The 22,025-nt window shown below is 39.6% G+C and overlaps 1 protein-coding gene across 10 annotated transcripts in view; it reads left to right on the plus strand.

Annotated features, from left to right (window-relative positions):
* The first annotated feature begins 6,374 nt into the window (after positions 1-6,374).
* The window catches only part of LOC121514718 (unconventional myosin-IXAa-like), a 228,594-nt gene continuing 212,943 nt past the window's right edge, over positions 6,375-22,025 (plus strand). For all 10 annotated transcript variants that reach the window (XM_041794962.1, XM_041794964.1, XM_041794966.1 and 7 more), the window contains exon 1: positions 6,375-6,695. The gene's annotated coding sequence lies outside the window, so the exon portion shown is untranslated. The remainder of the gene's footprint in view (positions 6,696-22,025) is intronic.

Below are 22,025 nucleotides of genomic sequence, written 5' to 3' on the forward strand. Positions count from 1 at the left end.
GTCAGTTCTTATGAATTTATTTAAATGTTGTTAATTCACATGCTAGGGCTACACTACATGGTTTTAGGCACATTTTGTTTCATCTGCGGAGTACCATGACTACACTTGTCACTATATATTAGTATGTTTAATCATTTTTCATGGATGTGCTGGGCAACACTAAACCAACTTGGTTTATTTGTAATACATTTTTAGTTTCTCTAATGTATTTAGGATCAGTAGGACCTGGTAAGTATAAAACATATGCCATGTCTTTGAACAGGAAGCACTTTTGGCCAATGGTGTCTGCACATGAGGACAATAGGCTTATATTACTGTACAACACACAACATTTTATTGTATCTACTTACTTTTCAAAAACATTTTGGGTGTGTAAGGCCAGTTGGTAGGGGGGGCTTTTAGTCAGTCAGGCCAGTTATGAAGTAAAATTAATTAAGATTTCCAAATCAAAATGACCCTTAAATTCCCCTAAAATTTCAAAACATTGTCTAAAGTTTCTGTTAAATTCCAAAAATCCCCTTTAAAAAATCCCAAAATGTCCTTGAATAATCCCCAAACATTTCAGAAAACTTTTCTGAAAAAAGACAAATATATAAATGAAATTTTCACCAAAAATTCCATGAAGATTCCTGAAAAATAAATTCAAGCAAATGAACCCAAAATTCAAAGCAAATGCCACTTAGAATCTCTAATCAAATTTTCCCCAAAATCATTATAATTTCTGCCTAAATTCCCTGGAAAAATTTCCCCCAAAATTCTGCCCAACATCCAAAAAAAGTCCCTGAAATTTAAAAAAAATTCTGAAGCAAACCCCCTACCAAAATTTTCACTGAAATTTACTGAACTAACCTGAAATATCAAATAATCCCCAACATTTCAGTAAACTTTTCTGAAAAAAGCCTAAATATATAAATGAAATAACCTAATGTGCTGAGTAAATAAGCACCAAAAAATGAAAATGTTTCAAAGGCCCCCCAAGAGAAATCCTGACAAATTCAATGTGATTTCTCCAGACGTCCCAAGCAAATTACTTAAACTTATTATTATTTATTATTATAGTGAAGGAAAGCCAATAGGCAAGAATGTCCTCATATGTGCATGCAGAGTCTCAGGACGTTAATGTTGATGATTACGGCTTATGGCTCGGAAAAATTTAGAAAACAATCCACTATCTCAAAATATTAGATTATCACAAAACATCAGTCCAAAATTTAAAACACACGAATGTTGATCTGGAAAATTAAGCTAATTTATGCACTCTAATGTTTGAAGCGCCTATGTGACATGGCATGGAGCCAATCAGTCTGTGGCACTGCTAGGGTGCTATAAAGCCAAGGTTGCTCATCTGTATTGTTGACCTCTCATCTTCCTCTTGACATTTCACCAGATATTCTCTATGGGGTTCAGGTCCGGTTTGGCTGGCCAATCCAACGCAGTATTACCATGGTCAACAAACCAGTTTCTGGTAGTTTTGGCTTTGCTGAAATCAGGTGCCTGCTGGAGAAGGAAGTCAGTATCTCCTTAAAGCTTCTCAGCAGATTGAAGGATGAGGAGCTCTAAATGTCTCCTGGTAGACGACTGACAGCGTCAGCTCTGGACTTGATAAAGCACACTGGACCAGGGGTGACATGGCACCCCAACCCATCACTGACTGTGGACTCTGGACTTAATTCAAAATTTGCTTTAATCTGAAATCAGGTCTTTGGACCACTGACCATCAGTCCATTTCTTTTCCTCCTTAGCTCAGGTGAGACACTGATGATGTAGTCTGTGGTTCAGTGGCTTGATACTTGTCCATTTCCTGGATCCATCTGTGTGTGGTGGCTCGTGATCCACTGTCTCCCACCTTAGTCCACTCTTTGTGAAGCTCCCCAAGCTCTTAAATCTGCTTTGTTTGACAATCCTCTGAAGGCTGAGTTCATCCCTGTTGCTTGTGCTTCTTTTCTTACCACACTTTTCCCTTCCAGTCAACTTTACATGAAGATACAGCCTGCCCTGTCAGCAGCGACGTTCTGTGGCTTACCCTCCTTGTGAAGGGTGTCGATGATTGCCTTCTGGACAAATGTCAAGTCAGCAGTCTTCCTCATGGTTGTGGTTGTGTGTGCTGAACCGACGTGAGAATGAAGGCTCAGGAATCCTTTGCAAATTAGACCTATGGCAAGTTTTAATCCAGGTTGTCACTTCGGTCTTCTTGACGCTTGTTCTTCCATGTGAACACAAAGAAATAACGACAGCATTTCCATATAAAAGGCCAGGAGGAGAATATGTTGTTGTTATGGTGTTCCGAAAGGTTACCACTTGAACTCCAAGAATCTCCTGTACACCAGTTAACAGCGCAATTCATGAGCTCCATTTAAAGGCAGCATAACTCTCAGGACAGGAAAGAAGTGTATTCTCAAAATATGTAACCTTTTTCTGATTTTGACAGGATTCTCTTCCCACGTGAGTTGGACTTGAAAACAGATCTGCCCTTTTTTACACATGTGCTCTTATTTTACGGAGGGAAATGTCCAAATGTCAGGCAAAAATACCAAGAGGCCTTTTTGTTGCTTCTTTCTCTGCTTTTCATCCCATCTCAGTTTTCTGGTCGACAGAAGAGCCGTGTCTCCCTCCTGGCTATACTCTCCATATTTTCAACCTTTTCCAGCCCATTGTGTGCATCAGCCCTCCCTCTGCCCTCAGCTACTGTCTCTGTTATTTCATGTGAAGCTCCTGTCATTTTGGACACCGTCGCTGGCCTGAATGTGCACGCCGAGGGCCCCTCGACATGGAGTTGGATTCCAACTTTCAGGGCCGAAGGGAGGATTTCCTTTTCAAAATGTCTGGCTGGTAAATATGTCACCAGGCTGGAAAGCGATCCTGTGAAAAACAGGTGGGATGTTTTCAAACTCGCCACAGGAGTGTGTGCTATCTGTTTCTTCCCTCACACTCACTTGATGATACACAGTGTCAATCTCCTGCAGGCTGAGGTATTTTCTGTCAAGAGAAAGCAGCCCTCCAGCTCCTTATCTGAGATCTGCTAAATCTTCTCTAATTAGATTTACCAAAGATTCACAGTTTGTTATTTCTATGCTCCTCAAAAAGAGTTGGATTTCACAGAACACCCTCAAGGTGATAACAAAAATGAAACGACACTGACCTTTAACTGACAGATCCATTTTGACAAGGAGGTGTGGTGTGTGAGTGCAGTATTGACTCAAAGGGACCTGGCTATCAACACATGTCTCAAAGAGGGAAGAACCTGTTACTCAATCATATCACTTAGTGACAGACGCACAGCCCACTCAACAGTGAAGGCTCCATCACACCCCGACACTGACACAGTTTTTCTCAAACTACACATCGATGTGTGAAGAAATGCATCAAATGAGGCCTTCGTGGATCCACCTTGACTCAGTGGAATATCTTGTCTTTCATCATTGAAATGACTCTGTGTCTGTGATAACTGAGACTGGAGGAAGTATGTTTTCAGGATCTTCGTCTGTCCAGGCCACTCGAACGAAATCTCAAGAACATTTTGACCAATTTTCTTTAAATTTTGCCCAAATGTCCACACTGATCTGAAAATGAACTGAAGAGATTTTGGAGGTCAGAGGTCAAAAGGTCATGGTCAAGCTTGGGGTTCATCCCTTGCTTGTGATCACAATATCAAAATATTACTGTGAGGGATTTTCCTCAACCTTAGCACAGAAATCTACTGTGACTCAAGAATGACCTGATAAGATTTTTGAGGTCATAGGTCAAGGTAATTAAGTCTCATCTTCATCCTTTGTTAGTTAATTCAATGTTTCAAGAACATTTTTAAGGGAATTTCTTCAAATTCTGCCCAAATGTCTACCCTGATTTAAAAATGAACTGAAGAGATTTTGGAGGTCTGAGGTCAAAGGTCATCGTCAGGTTTGGTGTTCAGCCTTTGCTTGTGAATTCAGTATTTCAAGAACATTTTGAGGGATTTTTTTAAAATATCAGACAAATATTCCACTCTGACTTAACCCTCAGGGGTTGACGATCACACTGGCGTGATTTCATCATCTGCTATTTTTGTCACATGATGGCATGAAAACAAAGACACATTTTTTTAAATTTATTTTTTGGGCATTTTTGTGCCTTTATTAGATAGAGGAGAACAGTGGATAGAGTCAGAAACAGGGTCAAGAGTAGGGGAGAGACATGCAGTAAAGGGCCTCAGGCCAGATTCAAAACCAGGCCGCCCACGTACATAGGCAGCACCTTTAACCACTAGGTCACCTGCTCCCCACACAGACGCATTTTGCAATGCAATCACTTAGTGTGGAAAGTGTGATTTTTAAGCTTTCTTTACGTTTTGGTTTGATGTCAACAGGCCAAGTAAAATGGGAAACATGATCATTTAAATAATTTAGATAAATATAAATAAAAACATTTAAAAATTTAAAAAATAATATATGGTGTGTGTGTGGGGGGGGGGCATATCTAATACAGTGAATTAAATTTGAAATATAGATGTAGATACAGATATAGATATAGATACAGATATAGATATAGATGTTTCATTTCATAAAGTTGAGGTAGTACAGAAAAAAACATGACACCAAACATGAGCATGATATACATTTTCTGAGTGGTTTATATTGTCAAAAGTATTGTAAGTAAAATATTGACAAATGGCAAAATAGCCAATGGACCTCTAAGGGTTAAGGATGAACAAGTCAGATTTCAGAGGTTAAAGGTCAAAGGCCTAGGCCATTGGGCCTGGTGTTTAGGAATGTTTTGGAACACAGTAGGCCTATAGGTACAGTATATGAAAGAAATATCAAGATAGCAGTGTTAATTTTGGCAGCTATTTTTAATTTTAGTCTTATTTTTAGTCTTTGAATTAAATTGCATTTAAGTTTTAGTCACATTTTAGTCATTTCTATCCTTTTTAGTTTTAGTCTAATTTTAGTTGACAAACACCCAGACCATTTTAGTCCATATAAAGTCCTCAGATTTTACTCTTTACTTTTAGTCCAAGCATTTATTCTCCTGCCTAAATTTAGTACCAAATCATGGTAGAGTGTTCTAGACAATCTGCTAAACCTGGGTCCCTGCTCTCTACAGCTGAGAGGCAGAATAGCTACAGCTACATTGTTTTTTAACAGATTTACCACCAGCAGAGAAATCTCATGGATTTTGAATGTTTTAGTCTACTTTTAGTCATCTTGACTAAAACAAAACTTACTTTTTGTCAGTTTTAGTCATCACAGATCTATTTTTGTTAGTCTTAGTCTAGTTTTGTCATGAAAAAAAGGCTGTCGACAAACATTTTTAGTCATAGTTTAGGTTGACAACAATAACACTGGTCCAAACTATGGCCTAGGGGTCAGATGTGGCCCATAGTCCATTTTCAAATAGCCCACACAGGAAATTCAAAGGGAGACACACAGTCCAGAAGAAGCCTGGCAGAGGTAGGACGAGATTTCAAAGACTCTGGAAAGAAAACTAATGAGAGAAGTGTCTAAAAATCACAGAACAACTGCCAAGACTCTTGTGGACGACTAAGGCAAGTTGGGTATTGTAGTCTCAAAGAAGACCATCTGCACAGAAATGAGTTGAGAGGTTGCAGACTAGAAAAAAGCTCTACTTCTGTAGGAGAGACACCTTCACACCAGACTGAAGTATGCTAAAGACAACCTGGAGAAACATTATGAATACTGGAAGCATGTCCTTCAGTCAGATGAGACCAAACTAGAGCTCTTTGGTCACAGAGATGTTGCTTCTGTTTGGAGAAAGAAGGGCGAGGCATATCATCCAAAAAAACACCATCCCCACAGTGAAACATGGCAGTGGGAGTTTTATGCTGTGGGGATGCTTCAGTGCATCTGGAACTAGGAATGATATCAAGGTGGAAGGTGGCCCACAGTGAAAAGTCTGGACACCCCTGATGTGAGCTATACCTGTAACTGAAATACACTTAAAAACAGAAACAACAGTCAGGTTTGACTTTGTCCTTATGTAAACCATGAAAATCTAAATCAAGAATTCATTCCACTTTGAGGGCTCTTACTCACTGAATTGCAAAGCAAGAATGCCGATGTGTCTCAGCTTCATCCATGCATCTTTGTGTGTATATGTGTGTGTTTAGAGTAGAGGGGTGTCCACATTTCATGGCCACACCCCTCACTCTGTCATGTGCCTGAGTGACACAGCCTCCAAATCAAACAGTCATTCTGTTTAAAAAACAGAAATGAAACGATGCTGAGCTGCCAGATCTTCACATGAAAACAATTAATATTTTTATTTCAGTGGAGGGTCCTCCCATCATCCCACCCACCCTTCACACTGCTACATAGCTCCCACCCTACGAGCCCCGCGTGGACGCGCAGCGCGAGTGCACGCGAGGTACGAGTGGCGGACGAGGAGAAAAAGGAGAGAGAGCAGAGCAGAGAGGAGCTGTGGGAGGAAGGAGACGTGACGGGAGGACTTAAAACAGGAGCACCCGGGACTAGGAGGGAACACAGAGGAGAAAGTGGATCATATTTGCTGCACATTTGGAGATTTAAGCGGCGGGATACGTGGTGCGGAGTGTTACGCACGACAGCGTTTCCCTGCGGTAAAATCAGCCTGAGTTTTTGGACAGGAGGCGTACGGGTAGCCTGCCTGCTCTTCCTCTTCAGAAAGGAGGGTTTATAGCGGGGAGGTTTACGGAGCAGCACACTGAAGGCGCAGAGGAGGAGGTAAGCACTATTTTTCCACACGTTAAGTCCACATTGAGCTGTCAGTGAACGCTCCGAGTGAATGTCAAAGCTCCGTTCGCTGTCTGTCAATTTAACACGAGCTGCAGCCTCCTGCTCCCCATTCAAATCCAACATCACACCATGCAACACGTCCTATTATGACAGAACTGTATCGACATGGTCTAAATACACTGGTGTCCAAGCTTCAAGGCTCCCAGGTCCCCCTCCCCTCCCCTCCTCCTTCCTCACCTCCCTCCCCTCCATCGCCTCCACCACCACCGCTAGTGCTGCTGCCGCCGCCTCGCATAAATGTCACGCTGTTTTCTTACATAATGCGAAAATGTGCAGTTACAGATGTTGCCTGGTGTATGCTGGACGCCACATCTGGGCTGCATTGTGCGTGTGGTGTGTGTGACAGTGCAGCAGCAGCAGCCTAATAAACGTGACGCACTAAATGGATGAGACAGTACAGATGGATCCATCCACAGCGGTGCTGCTTGGCTTTATTGTCGCAGAGCAAGGTTACTGCTCTGAATTATGGTCTGCGATCTGCAGGGGTTTGGCTTTTGGGTCATATTACGACAGTGCTGTACGTTGTCGAGAGCTGTGACGGACGGTTGTGGCATTTTTCGTCATGAGTGAGGCTTACATCACTCCACTCAGCCTGATGGGACAGACCGAGGCTTTATCTTACAGCTGGACACAGGATGTTCAGCTGCTGTCTGCTTTAACAGGACTGTCCTTGCAGTGGATGGAGGTTGATGTAGGTTGGTGTGGGGTTCATTTACTGGCATTTCCATTCGCTGGACCCCAGCATCGACTCTTACTGGGGCTGTGTGTAGAATAAGCATTCTTTGCACATTTAAAAAGAGAATTAAAAACTATTCTGCACACTGTAGATCTCCTGTTGATCACAATAAGCAGCCACAGCCAAGTTAAACATATCTGTTACAGTACTGAGGGTTGTTTGAGTTTATGCTCAAGTCAGCTGTACAGCTGTAGGTTTTCTAACCTTAAATTCAAGCTCCTCTGTGTGACTCTTTCTTTTTATATTCTTAAAGTGTGCTTTTGATAGGAAATCATGTGGAGAGAATGGAGAGTGACACAGGGAAAAGGAGTCATATTGAACCTGCACTTCCCCACATGGGGTGCGACCATGAGCCATCAGAGCCACACTACTAAATTTGGCAATGTTTTAATCTAAATGCACTGCAGCCCATTCAAACATCAGGCCTGAATATGAATGCCAGGAATGACAAATGCTCTGGTGGAGTAACATAATCAAGGATGTGGGATGCCAGGCGTGATAACAGCATGTGATGACTGGTTGTAAATCAGCAATTGCCAGTTCAGACCAAGACAGGACAAAAGTTTTGTTGCAGAGTCTGGCACGATGCCATCCAGTCATTGTTCGTATTGATTTGTATCATACCGTGTTTTATCATATTGTATCGAATCTAGTTGGCCAAGTTCTATCCCACATAGAAGAACTTCATATTAAGGGGAAGAGGAATAAGGGTATCATATCTCTGGTAGTATGGTATTTTATTGTACCTTACAGCATCGTATCCTATCGTGTCTGAAATACTTCATTGGTTAACCAAATACTATCTAGTTACCCAAATACTTTACAAAAGCAAATTAAAGGGTTTAAAATAAGCTGGAAGAGGAATTAGGGCATTATATATTTTCTTGTCGTGTCCTCTCTAGTTTTGTCATATGGTATTATATCATATCTGTTCATATTGTATCTAAAATACCAACTAGGTTAAGCAAATATAATCTAGTTCAGTGGTTCTCAGCTGGTCCAGCCAAAGGACCCACCACCACCTCATAAATCATAATCGCAACCCAAAGTTCCAAATTTTTACTACCACCAAAATTGATTTAATAGAAAATGTCCCAGTTTGGCCTTTAGATGGAAGAAAGCAACAATAAACAAAGAGGTCGGCCTTTAATTTTTATTCTGTTTGCCATTTAAAATAAATTGAAATTAACATTTTTTGATACATCTCAAGAAATGAAGACATTATCATAGGAAAACCACATTTCTTCTAGGGGTGAACGATTTGTGAAAATAATCTAACTGCAACCCCCCCCCCCCCCAGTATTGTGATTTAATATGCAATTATTTTTAGATTCCTTAAGTTATATTTTTCAAAAAAGCAATATTTCATTCTTTATTATTACCAGAACATTACTAAATAAATTAAACTAGGGATCAAAAATTTGACAAAGAGATCTACTTACAGTTTGGCTCATAGCAAATATCAGTTGCTATTCTGTGGGGGATAATAATTTTTTGAACAGGAAAAGTAGGATTTTTGTAAAGTATTCTGAAATAGGCACTTAAATGTATGCATGATGTGTAGAGCAAAGAGAAAAATGTGCAAAAAAATTGTACCAAACTGGTATTTTGACACATTTCAGGTTAAGATAATATTGCACTGTCTGCGATTTGAAAATTGCAGCGGGCCATATTGTGATTTAATCGTATTTGTGTTTAATTGCCCTGACCTAATTTTTTCACAGTATTTTTATCCAAAATTACAGGATAAATAAGTCAAGAGCTCAGGAAACCACCAGAATTTAATCCTTGTTCTGCAAAACAGGGACTATAAAATGTGTGCTTAAGGTTTCAGTACATCCTAGCTATCTTGCCATAGTTTTTTTTTCCCAGGCACCACTTCATGACCCACTTTTGGGTCCTGATCTACTAGTTGAGAACCACTGATCCAGTTGACCCAATACCTTACAAAAGGAAATAGAAAGACTTAAAATAAAGAGAAATTACAGTATCATATCTTTATTTTGTCTTCTCTGTTTTTGTTGTATCATATCATATTGACATCATTGTTGTATTGCATTGTATCGTATTGAATCTTATTGTATCATATTTTATCATATCACATCATATATCATATCATATCATATCATGTCTAAAATACTTTAAATAAAGGGGGAGATGAATGAGGGTAGGCATATCATCCCAAAATTAAGATATCAGCATAAATAACCTGAAATTAAAGAAATTTTTTGTTAAGTAATGGTATATTTTGATGAATTTTTAAAAAGTGAAACCATCAAATGTGAGGATTTGCTTCTCCTCTTTATCACTTATGACATAAGACTTAATATCCTTGGATTTTTGGTCTTTTTGCAGTTAGAAATGTACACTGTTTTTCTTTATCTTTCTCATTATGGTGCAAAGAATCACATCTATCAAAAGTTTACCATGTCACAATTTGTTAAAGTAATAGGTGGAAGCTCGAGTTAGGAATAACTATGTAGAGACTGGAAATAGTCCCTTTTAATTATGCAGCTGACATTTAGAGTTATTTAGAGAAAAAGCCTTTAAACTAATTGTCTACTCACAGTAATTGCTGCAGAGTATGTCAAAACTAAGAGAGTGGAGCAAAAGAGAGAGGCTAGTTTTGATGGCCTATGACGACGCAGAATCAGAGTAATGAAGCATATGATTACAAAGCATTGATTATACACTGCATGTTTGCCTTTTAGTCATATATCCTAAATCTGACAGTCGTCCATTTCCATCTGAAAAGCAGCAAACTGGGTTTGTGAACCAGGCATCAGTTGGAGCTGAAATGAGGTTGTTTGGAGCTTGTTAACAAGTCCAAACAGGCCTGAATGGCCTCAGCCAGACCAGACCAGCAGTGCCCCCAAGGCCCATGTCCACGAGTCCAACTGCTTCAAGAAATGACCCGCCCTCCTCCTCTCCACCTCCTCTGCCTCTGTGGTGTTGAGCAATAGCCCTGAGGAGCCATGCCTTCATGTGACTCCTGCAGCCACTTTTGGCACTTTTCATAAAAAGCTACAGGGGAAGGAGATTAAGTCATTACAGGTGCATTATTTATCATGATGGGACAACGAGTTCTCCTCACCTCCTGTAGGAGTCGACCCGTCTGACTCCCCCCTGCTCACTGTTCACTGCTGCAGTCAGAGAATTCCCACATTGCGTTGTCAACTTTGCTGACATTAACATTTCATTCAGCTTATTACGTAAGTAGTAAAGCTCTTGAGAGCAGGCCTGAAAACATTGCTTTGACAGCTCCTGCTGCCCAACGAATGTACCCGTGAATGCAGCGGAGCAGCTCCAAAGCTTCTCAGAAAGACTTTGTTTTTAGACCTTTGACAGATGAAGACATCATGGCAGGAGGGGAAATATCTGGGGCACCTAAGACCCTTTTCCAGCTCAGTTTGTAGTCATAGGATGACGCTGATGGAGTTTAAATTTTCTCTAGTGGTAGAGCTGTGTTGCCGGTTATTTGAAATTACCTCTGACTTCTTTCCAGAAACAAATCCTTGTCCAAGTACCAGATCGATTAGGGCCTTTCTTTGAGATTTAACAAGAAGTTGGTGTTTAAAGGCTTACTATAATTTAGAAATAGTTCGTACCGTTCAGAAATAAAGCCAGGACTTCTGCATTGTTTTGAGAAAACATTCAAGGCCACATAAGTAGATTTGCTTTGGTTCATTACTGAGTTCAAGCAGGTTTTATATAGTTGTAAGGTTCTTCATTTCAGTTTGGTTAACATGACCTGAATCAAGAAAAAGGATAGCGTGAAAAGGCTAGAAAAGAGGTGTGGTCTTTTAGTTAGCGTTCCTAGATGCATTACTTTCTAACCTGTTATTATGTACAAAATAAACACTTGGTATTAATATTGAAATGTAAATGTCTTTATACACAATAACTCACTTACCTAGGTTTATTAGCAAATTGTGTTTTCTGTTAGCTTCCTGTTTGCTACACTAGCTACTTCTCCTAGCTTTAACTTCAAGGGAATGCTAGAAAAGAGGTGTTTTTTAAATAGCCAGCATTCCTGGCTGTGCTAACTATCAGTTGCTAGTTAAAATGTGTTTTCTATCATTACTCTTTCATAGTTGTTCAAGCTAGCTGTCCAAGGATTGCTGCTTTTTTAGCTAGCTAGCAAGCTTTCAAAGCCATTCTAACTAGAGAATCTTACAAAGATGGTGTTTTCTACTAGTTAGCGTCCCAGGTTATATGAAATCAGACTTTTTTCAGCTTCAGTGTCTTTGAACAAGTAAATATTGAAGTTTACATGGATAGCCATTATTTACAAAAAAACCCACTTGATATTAATATTTAAACACAAATGTCTTTACACATAATGACTCACTTTCCCAGGTTTAGTAGCAAATGGTGTTTTCTAACTGTTAGCTTCCTTAGCTATACTAGCTATTTTTCCTTGTTTTAATATTCTAGGGAATGCAGTAAACTTTCACAGTTGTTCAAGCTAGCTGTTCAGGGAATGCTGCTTTTTTAGCTGCCTTTTTACAGGTGAATTTTCTCCCACTTAAAGCTGTTCAGAGTAAACCTGAACAAATAGGCTACAATGAAGATGGCTCACTTGATTCATGCTAATTTAAGCTAAAAGCACATGTCAGCTGTTTGCTTTCCAGGTGCTCCCTGACTGGTTGTTTAGTCTACATCAGACTTGTATTGACATCCTTTCTACATACAAAGAGCTTATTTGAGCTTATTCAGACACGTTGAATGTAACAGCAGCTTTAAAGATGTAATAGTCTGTCTCTGGGAAATTCTGTTTTTATGGTACTAAGTTGTTTTTCCCTATTGTGTTGTGGTGACACATGTAATTGCTGGCTACATTTATGTAACACACTGGAGTCGTAGGAAAGTGCTGGGGAACGACGGTGGGTGGACAGAGAATAGAGAGTCCTGGGTCCCATTCAGACTGCCGTCTGTGGTTGAGTTTAGGTAACAAAAGTGGTTTGGTTTGGGATTGGAAATATCATGGTTAGAGTTAAATGTTTGTGATTTTGTTTTGTCTCAAGACATTTTCCCATTCAGAACCACCATGTTCCTTTAAAAATGAAGCATTTAAATATGGTCAAAAAAGTTTCTCAAGGCACTGTTTTTTCAGAAATGGGATATACTGTATATGTAGGCAGGGGTTGAAAGTAACTGATTACATTTACTCAAATTACTGTAATTACTGTAATTTTAATACACTAATAATATCAGACGGTCACTGCAGAACATCTGAAAGCTGTTTGCTAACTGCCATTAAATAACAAAAGAAGAAGAAAATGGTGTCCACCACTGAGGTGCTAAGAAATTTACTTCAAAACAATCTTTTGTACCATAAATGTTGATACTAATGACCGGTTAAGGGATTTATTCAGCTTGGAATTGTTGAGTAAAGACGGACTCTTAATTAGCAAAGTGCAATGCTGTTAGCCCATGAATGGAAATTTCAATTATGTGTTAGCATCAAGCTAACAAACGGAGATGTACACCATGTCCAACTTTATTTTAACAATTACCAGTGTCTATCAAGTAGTAATTTTCCTTGAATTGCACATGCCTTATAGCCAATACATATGGCTCAATTAACTTTTTATGCTATTATCTGCCAACACCAATATTATGTCAACAGTATCGTGCAGCCCTGATTTTGTCATCCCAATATAATGAGAGAAATAAGTCAAGATGTTGAGGGGAAAATTTTGAAAATAGAAATTCATTATGATAGGAAAAGGGAGTAAAATAAGTTTGTCCTCTTAGGGCTTCTGTAGATATTTTGCTTTTTGATGATTCTAGAGTTTGATTGCTTTATCTATGACTGCGAAAGTGAGCTTAGTTTTTATTCATTCGAATTGTACGCGAGAAAACATTAGTCTGTGTTAACTTGGATAACCCTTTTATTCTTCTATAGTGGAAAAACAACAGTCCCATGTGACCTCATAGTCGCCAACATCCAATCTCGCTTCCTACAGATTTACCATAATCTACAAGCTCTGATGATTATGTCAGTATGAGATCATGAGGTTAAGCTCATCATCAGATTTAAACCTACTGTAGACTCCTGAAATCATTTCAGTCCACAGACCCACTGACCTGCATCTCTGATTTCTTTTCTCTCTTGAACTGATAGCTTAAGAAAAATGTTTTTGCTTTGTTCGACTAGTTGTCATTGGATCTCTGCATCCTTGCTCGAGCAGTCAGATCCCAAACGATCCAATCTGCTGCTGCAACGCTCAAGGCTTCATGTAAGACAATACCAGGATGAGGTCAATGCTTCACATACCATGTCAGTCTAAATGCATCTCTAACCAGGTGTATTTATAGAGCCTTTCACAATGCTGGTGGACGTGTTTCAGTGCGTGAGGCATCTTAAATAGCATGGTCTTTGTCATGACAGAGACAGCAGGGCTGGAGAGGATGCTTTAGTGAAGAAGTCAGGTTTCATTTGTTGTAACTGGCTTTTGTCAGAGAAATTTAAAGTTTGATGATATCCTTACAGCCAAAAAAAAAATAAATTTGGGCTTTGCTTTTTATGCCTTTATTTGAGCATTAGGACGGGGTAACATAGAAGATCAGGGAAAGAGAGGGTGGGGAATGACACAAGGGAAAGGACTGAAGTCAGACTTTGAGAATAAGATCATCTGAGGCATACAACCTAGCCACTAGACTAACTGGTGTCAGCTATTTTTAGGGATGCACTGATCGAGATATCTGTCTTATTCTGATTCACACAGCTAAATCAGGCACCGTGTCTAAGTAAACAGTGTTTTATACAATTCTATCTCTAAATCTGGAGAACATAGTTAGTAAAAGCTAATCTCAATCTCTACTCACTGACTACATGCCTGTAGAGTAGGATAGTGAAGGAGTGCACCAGTGATTTCGGTGATACATTTTTCTTTTTCAGCAGGGCAGCAGTATAAACTGCCATTTCATCGTTATCACAGAATGAGCATTTACAACAAAAACATCACAAAAGTCTGAGTTTTATTGCAATATACAAGGAAAAAGTTTTATGTTCAAAAGCAATGCAGTTCCAAAGAGCACATATACGTTTTAACTCAGGGTTGTCCAAACTATGGCCCAGGGAGGCCAAATGCGTCTCTTTGTCCATTTTTAATTGGCCTGCAGCCAACTCTAAAACGTAAATGAAAAAAACGGCCCACATTACAACATGACGCCCATGCTTGATTTTAAATTTTATCTGTGTTTTCTTATTGACAGACAAGAATATTTTTGTGTCACCTTGGGGGCTTGTCCGGAAGGTAATGCAAAACTATAGTTTTTGAAGATGTTATGAATTACCTACAATAACAATTTATTGATGTACATCTTTCTGAGACTTAGAATCTTTACCTAAATTAGGCTGGATTGACTGACTTTGATATCATAAAGGAGAGGTAAATGAAAGTGGTCCCACCATCCTTCACATTTTTTGTATGTGGCCCTCAGTGGAAAAAGTTTGGACACCCCTGTCTTAACAACTGGATTGATGGCTGAATGATGATGGCCTTGCTTTTACATCATTCTGATGCAGTCAGATAAAGTTGAAGCTAGCTAAAAGCCACACTCATGTAAACTGGTGCCATATTGTTAGGATAAAAAAAAAGTGTTTTCAGTTCAAAAAGTGCATGTAGATGTTTTCATTGCACCACACACAGCCAAATTTCCAATGCTAATTCAACTCCCATCGAGTTGAATTTAAGGGTTTCTGAGTTTGTATATTTTTCACAGGTTCTGAGTTAAATTTATAAATGTGTACACTGTTTAAACAACAATGCATAATGTGAAACACTACTGGCAGTATTAAGATTAATTTTTCAGGTGTTTTCCTCCCACATTAATCATTTGCTTTTCATGCAGTGTGTGATTTCCCAGAATGCTTTGCTGTAATTTAGACTGTGCATGGTCTGGCTGAGCTGTGCTGTGGGTTTGAAGTGTTGTTTAGGGGAGCTGCAGCGTAAAAGAGCGAGAGAAGAAACCCTCAAAGCCTTAAAATAGAGAAAGCTCGTCATGCTGCAATGCATCTTGGACCATTGAGGCCAACCAGTTATTTTGTTATTAGCATGCCTTTATGTCATTTTGGATGTAGTATGAGTTTTGGGCGGTACGGCGGCGCAGTGGTTAGCGCTGTTGCCTCACAGCAAGAAGGTTGTTCCCGGCCAGGGCCTTTCTGTGCAGAGTTTGCATGTTCCCCCCGTGCATTCTCTCCAGGTACTTCGGCTTCCTCCCACCACCAAAAACATGCTCATTAGGTTAATTGATCACTCTAAATTGCCCGCAGGTGTGAAAGTGAGCATGCCTGGTTGTCTGTCTCTATGTGTTGTCTGTCCCTATATGTCAGCCCTGCTATTGACTGCCGACCAGTCCAGGGTGTACCCCGCCTCTCGCCCAATGACAGCAGGGATAGGCCCCAGAACGGAATAAGGGGTATAGAAAATGGATGGATGGATTTTAGTTTTCTTGCCGTAGATAAATGTGCAGTAAATCCCAACAGCTCATTTGTCTGACTTGAGCATTCTGTTGTTTAAATGCAAATACATCCTATTCCTCTGTGCTGAAGAGCTCCATTGTTAAGAAAAACTATAACTCCTATGAAAGTGCCTCACTATTGTTGTGCTCTTTCATTGAGCTTAATGGAGTTAACATCCTCTTGCTGCTGCCTCTAACAAATACACTATTCACTTCTCTTTGCAGTCTTTCTGCCTTTATTTTGAATAAAAGCTTATATGTTCCTACCTTGATTTTAAAAATGACATCCTCAAAAGGAACCAGCAAGTTTGGGTCTGAGTGCACCAGAATTAGCAGATCAGAATGTACTGAGAAGCTGCTTTGGGATTTTTTTTTTCATAATGAATAAAACACAAGCTTGTTCCTTTAACTGCACAGTAGCCGCAACAGAGGAAGCTTGGCATGTCATGCTACTTTGTGTTATCTTTGTTTTGATGAGTTCACTTTATGAATTAGAAATATTAAACCCACAGAAAACATCACTGCACCAGAAATGCAAAATATAACATTCTTTTGTTTCGCTGTTTGGGATGTTGCTTGTTTATTTTTGAGCATCTTGTCCCATTTTTTCAGCTACACTTTAATTTGTCCTTAACTGCTACCGAAAAAACACACTTTAGAGCACACATGCAAAATAATGATCAAAAGAGTCAGGATTAATAGGGGTGCGCACTACTAATCAACTAAACGGTTCAATTCAAATAGAAGGTTCAAAAGATTAATATTTTTAAATGTACTTAATTACACCCAGAGTTTTTTTTTCAACTGCAGACTTGCTGCAAGTTTTCCTCCATATTCCGTCTCAGACAGAGATGCAGCAGGAGGTTTATGGTTCATTGTGACTCGTTAGCTGCACTGTTAGCATTAGCAGTGCTAGCTCTTAGTGTCTGACAAAACATGCTGCTGTAGTATGAAGAAAATTATACGAAAACTACGATATGTTAAGACATTAACATTTAAAATAAGACCACAACAATTTAGATAGGAAGAGGAACAGATATGGCTGAAAAGCTTGAAAGGCTATCAATAACAACAAATGTAGTGAATCGCAGTGGATTGTGGGATATATAGTTTCTTCCTTTTTTTGCCACTTTTCAACCCCTTTTAACCACTTTTTCGGTCCATTTTGCCAATATTGTTCAACACTCTTCATGAATTTTGTGCACTTTTAAGCCTTTGTTTACCTCATTTTAATGCCTTTGCATCACTTTTGCCTCCCATTTTTTTAAACAAATTTTTTCAACTTTCAGTCGCTTTTTTACTACCCTTTCCACTCCTTTTTCTGCCGTACGGTGGATTTGGATGGCAAATTTCACTTCTGGAACAAGGGCCACCAAAAAGTGGGTGGGCACTATTTAGCTCTGTTGTGACGGGAAATTCGTCTCTTTTAAGAGATCCAGATCATTTTGCTCTGCTCAGTAATACGAATCAGTCTGGCTCCCAAATGGCTCTTCATTTGGTACCAGTGTAGTTTTTAAATGTGTATTAGATGATGAAAAAATGAAAGAAAGGAAACTGGCTCTCAAACTGAGGCATGGAGAAAAGCTGGCTTGCCTCTTGGCGCAGAGAGACTGTTTAAGACTCTTGTCCCCCTTCATATATCTAAACCTGTTGTAGGAAGTCTCTAGGACTAAGAAATATATTGATCCCCTCTACTCCAGGCAGCTAACCTGAGGAAAAATCAGATTTTGTGAAATGTTGGGATCTTACCTGTTGTATCTAGAAATGTTCTGATGATAACAGTAGCATGCTGGTCCACTGAAGAGCTTTCCATACTAATCTCCTCCATTCCCATTGATTCCTAACCAGTGATCTTCTCTTCCTGCGCCCTGTTTGGCTTTTGTGCGTGATCAGGGTCATGTGACAGCAAACAACCTATTGGTATTGGCCCTTAATGATCATGATTCGACCCCTGATTGCCACACGTGCATAGGATCCTCCATATTTCCTGAGTACCAGTACAGGCAGTCAGATCAATCAGTGGATGTGTGACTGCTGACACACTTCTGCTGACAGTCGACACCACGTTGTGACCTGTTAACCTCTGTGACACTCATGACAAGCTGGCTGAAAGTGATTTACAGTGTTAATGCTCTGATCGACAGTCTTTAGGCCCATTAAACTGACCACAGCTTGAATTAGATGAAGATAATCTCATGCAGATGTGTTTGCTCTTTTCAGAGCTTGCTGGTTAATTCACAAACCTGCTCTTTTTGCAAAGTTTAACATTTTTAAGAGTAAAAGAAGGAACGTGCAAAACAAGAAAGGACAGTAAGCCTTCCTCTCTTTGTGCAGTTGTCCTATGATATTAATATCAATTGCACTTTTTCTCAAAGCTGTTGCTGTAGCATGATGTGTGACTGGTTCAGATTGTTTGCATGATAGCAGAAGTCCTTTTGATTCCTACATGGCTGGGTTCTTCGCAGAGATCTGCTGTTTGTTATTCCTTCAGCTGTTCAAAGCCGGGCCTCTCTGTGAATTTCTGCATCTATTATCGCCTCACATCTCTCTGGATTATTCATTTAACCTTGTTCTTTGTAACTGTTGCTGCTTTAGGCATCAACACCCGCTGAAAAAAAAGATTTCTCATTATGCTAATGCACATTTCTTGGTTTTGTTGTGGAAGCTTTCCATGACTTTGAGAGTTACGGTACTCAGTGGGGTTTTTCCTGCAGCAGGCAGCAGCTGGTGCAGGCACATATCGCTCCCCTGGCACGGCCGCGGGCAAAGAGCAGCCAGCAGCAGAGCCACGCTCCTCGCCGTCCTGCTTGGCTGATCACAGACAGAGTGACTGGAAGAGGGAGTATGACAGGGATGATTAGGAGAAGGAGAGCAGGCATTAATACATGTTGAGGGATTCCCTTTAAATCAAACAGCCAACAGGCTCTCTCTCTCTCTATCTCTCTCTCTCTCTCTGCAGATTGAGGCTGCACTGCTGGCTGTTTTAAGCCACTGCTGGCTTCTTTATTAAGTAAGTGTCAGTCACTCAGAATTGTATAGAGCTGCGTTAGCATGGCTCATAGAAAAAAATAATGAGATTTGGTGTAGATTAGTTGTGCTTTCACCTTTTTTCCTCTGTTAAAGTGACTCAAGATAAATGAGGGGTTTGTTTAAAAGCATGCGCAAATGTATTTTTTTTAAGCTGGGTACATCTTTTAATCTGTTAACCATTAATTGTCAGGTTTTAACATAAACTTAAAAACAATAAGGATGCACAATACTTGATTTCAGATGATTTAAAAAATTTCCCATTGACTACCTGTTCCACCAATTTTTGCCACTTTTAACCTGTTTTTCCACTTTGAAATCTCTTTTTACCACTTTAGCTGCCTGTGTTTGCATCTTTTAACCAGTTTTTGCCGTTTTATAATCCTATTTTACCAGCTTTACTGACTTTGTTCCCACTTTTTCTGTCCAATTTGCCAAAAATGTTCACATATTTAATCAATTATGTGCATTTTTTAGCCTTTTTTGCCACATTTTCACTCCCTTGCATCACTTTTGCTTCCCATTTTGCCACTTTAAACAAACACATTTTTGCAACTTTTCAACCCCTTTTTTTGCTTTTGAAATCCAATTCACCACCTTTTCCACAAATTTTGTGACTTTTAACCTGTTTTTGTCACTTTTTAAACCCATTTAAAGACTTTGGCTGACAGTTTTTGTACCTTTTAATCCATTTTGCCACTTTCTGCTGTTTGCCCAGTTTTTGGCAGTTTTAACCAATATTTGCCACTTATTTAATCCTGTTTCACCAAGTTTATGGCCTTGTTTTGCCACTTTAAATACATTTGCCATTTCTTAAGCCCTTTCTACCAATTTTCTGATTATTTTTTCTCCTATGGACCCGTTTTCAACACTTTTTAATGCCAATTTTAACCCCATTTCACTATTTTTATGCCCATTGTTGCTGCTTTCTGCCTATTTTTTGCCTATGATTTTAAAAATTGTTTTTAACATGAACTTAAAAAACAATACGGATGCATAATACTTTATTTCTGATTATATGCGATTTACTGATATTTCCAGTCTTTTAGCTGATATCGATGCTGGTATATACTCATAGTTTTATTGTTAAGAGCACCAACTCTCCTGTGCTAGAGTTGACCTGCTAATCATACTAACCCTCTGAGACTGGCATTGCTGTATATGACAATATGTGATGCAGTTTGAAAGAAATGTTTTTTTTTCCTCTTGAAGCTAGCCGCTGTGCCATTTCAGTGACGCTTTCCATGCCTTCAAATTCTTTATGGAAGCTTTTCAAGTGGTCCTGGACCTTTGGTGACTTTCCAGAGTCTTTAAAGATGAAATCCACTCCAGTAAAACTCATTAAACATCCTTTAATCAATTTTTTCATCCATTTTTGATTGCTTCTACCACTTGTGGCTAATGCTAAATGCCATTTTAGATCCCACAATGCTTCGTGACAGGCTGTGAGAACCAATGGCAGGCTGTTCTGTCATTGCATCATGCTTTGCACACACTTGCCCACATAAAAATTGATGGATAGATGAATTAATGTCAGTTTCATTACCTGACCTTATCAATGCCAATAAAAAACGCCAACCGTCATCTTCTGATCTCATATGTTCTTGACCCTCCAAAGAGAACAGACGTCAGAATATGTTGTTCTACTGTTTCTCCTGTAATGCAATAAAAATTAGCCTTTGGGTCTAGCAATACTGGACCTTCCAGGAGTAGGAATGGAGGACCCCTTTCCCCGTCTCGGGTCAAGTCAAAGGAAAAAGGCCAAAGGAAACTCTGTAGTGGTTCTGATGTGAAAATCAGTTGTCAGACCCTGGTATAGGGGCTACGGTCTAATTGAATCAAATCTACACTTGCTAGTTGTGTCTGCCCGAAACTGTTCCTACAAAGGGGCACACTAAATCAAAAAAAGACTACTTTTTGTATATTAAGCAGTCTGTGGATTTATATGGAAGCTCAGGGACCCTCTCAGATGTAGCAGGGGCCTTTCTGTAGGAATACGATAGTAAGGAAAGTACAGCAGAGCTTTAAATAGTCAGTTAAATTTTTATTGGTGATCTGATGGATGCTTTTATTGAAGCTGCTGTTTGTTGGAATTTGAGATGGTTTACATCCTCTGAACTGGAGGAATCAGCTTCTAACAATGTTTGGCATGGGTTTTAGTGTTTGTTCATCTCTGTTAACAATGAACTGAATAAAAAGATTGAAGTTACTCTCCTTGTTAAGAGATTAATGGTTTGCAGAGTTGAGTAACTGCTGACTTCAGATTTTCTTACAATATTCGGGCGTTGTTTCCAGGTTTGAGCACTAAACTCTGTGAGACCTTTTCTCTGTCATAAATGACAGGAGTGATAACAAAAAGGACAAAAATAAGACCAGAGCTTAATGAAACTTTGAGTCTCTCTCTCTTTTATCTCTTCCTCCACGTCGACTTCTGGGTGGTTTAGTTATCAGAGCCCATCCACATGATCCACATGACCCCTGTTGAAGCCTTAAGCTGACAGTCATCTGCCACTGAAGTGTCTTTGATCACTTCCTTGAATCTTAAAAAGCCACGAGGTCACTGTGTTGCAGCTGACCCTGGGCTTGGAGGTCTGAAGACTGAGGTGATTGAAGAAAATTTCCCTGAAGCCAACAAGAAATATCATTTATGTTTGGAGAGGAAAGGAGCCACGCTGTGACTGCTGCAGCTGGATGTGGCTCTGAGGAATAGGATCAGGTGATGTGAGTCAACCTTGAGTTCCTATTGACAATAAGAAGAGATGCTTTGCAAGGAATAAAATTGTCAGGCTTGACTTGCTTATACCCCACAATCCTATTTCTGAGTCCAATGTAAAACATAAAATATGTTGTAGGCTTGCATAACTCTGGAGATGGTCCAATACAATTATGTCCTTCCCATTACCACAGCATTAGGTATTGACTGATACTGAGTACCGATCCGGCACCAGGGTAAATTTTTTGGACCGACAGTGCTGTTGAAAGCCAGCGTTTAATTCCACCCCTACAGTGAACTCAGAGCACAG

This window comes from Cheilinus undulatus, linkage group 9, assembly GCF_018320785.1.
Source record: "Cheilinus undulatus linkage group 9, ASM1832078v1, whole genome shotgun sequence".
Taxonomy (NCBI): domain Eukaryota; kingdom Metazoa; phylum Chordata; class Actinopteri; order Labriformes; family Labridae; genus Cheilinus; species Cheilinus undulatus.